The 1,139-nt window shown below is 51.3% G+C and overlaps 1 long non-coding RNA gene across 1 annotated transcript in view; it reads right to left on the bottom strand.

Annotated features, from left to right (window-relative positions):
- Nucleotides 1-204: 204 nt before the first annotated feature.
- LOC108447705 overlaps nt 205-1,139 on the bottom strand; it is a 4,068-nt gene continuing 3,133 nt past the window's right edge. The window contains exon 2 of the long non-coding RNA XR_001863374.1: nt 205-489. This is a non-coding gene — a long non-coding RNA (uncharacterized LOC108447705). The remainder of the gene's footprint in view (nt 490-1,139) is intronic.

Genomic DNA, 1,139 nt, shown 5'->3' with positions numbered 1-1,139 from the left:
GTTTCCTGCCTGTCCCCCCCAACCCCAGAGCATCCCAACAGGGGTCACCCAGCCAGGGCCGAGCTGGGGACTCGGGATCAGCCGGAGCTGCCGCGCTGCTCCCGCCTGGATCCACGAGCGCCGCGGAGGGTGAGTTATGGCGTGGCTGGATGCTCACATATTCTGATAAGGAAGAATAATAACTTGTCAAAGATATATATGATATGTGTTTTCTTTCCAGACAGAATATATATTGGGATAATTCATCAACTCGGCCTGGCACTGGCCAGGAGAGAGAAAGAAGAGAAAAAGAAACTCAATAAAAAGAAGTCAAGGCAGAAAAACCCCTTGGCACTGAGTGCTGTCTCCCTGCAGGATCCCTCTGCTCTGAGCCGTGTCTGGCAGGGACTCCTCGGCTGCTCCACTGGAATCTGGACTGCATCCACAGGGATGGTGTGCCATGATCACCACGGTGGGCTGGAGTCAGCCACGTCCCCAGCCATGCTCTGGCTGTGAAGGGGAGTAAAATGTGAGTGAGAGAAACACTGGTTTGGGCCGGGAAGAAAACCAAAGCCCCAACTCCCCCAACTGCTGCCAAACCCTCCCAGCGCATCCCTCCTGAGGAGGAGTGTGGCACAAACACCAGGACACAGAGGGATGAAGGCTGGCACATCCCAAACCAGCACACCCAGGGATCGTGGGAAGATGCAGAAGGGGTTTGTAAAGTGATTTGTCAACTGACAAGCAGAAATATATTACCAATTTAGGCCTGTGATTTGCCTGCAACATTTTTATCCTTGAGATGTTGTTGAACAGATTAAAGTGTTGGCTTTGATCCAAGAATTTGGATGGAAACATAAATATTGCTGGCTCTTCTCCTCCTGGCCAGCACCAGCCCCAGGTGGATGCAGAAGGGGTTTGTAAAGTGATTTGTCAACTGACAAGCAGAAATATATTACCAATTTAGGCCTGTGATTTGCCTGCAACATTTTTATCCTTGAGATGTTGTTGAACAGATTAAAGTGTTGGCTTTGATCCAAGAATTTGGATGGAAACATAAATATTGCTGGCTCTTCTCCTCCTGGCCAGCACCAGCCCCAGGTGAGCATGCCCAGGGGTGCAGCCCGGCCCTGCCCACCCACATCCCACATCCCTCCATC

The sequence above is a fragment of the Corvus brachyrhynchos genome, unplaced genomic scaffold (genome assembly GCF_000691975.1).
Source record: "Corvus brachyrhynchos isolate BGI_N302 unplaced genomic scaffold, ASM69197v1 scaffold46, whole genome shotgun sequence".
NCBI lineage: Eukaryota > Metazoa > Chordata > Aves > Passeriformes > Corvidae > Corvus > Corvus brachyrhynchos.
This window is presented reverse-complemented; position numbering and strand designations above follow the sequence as displayed.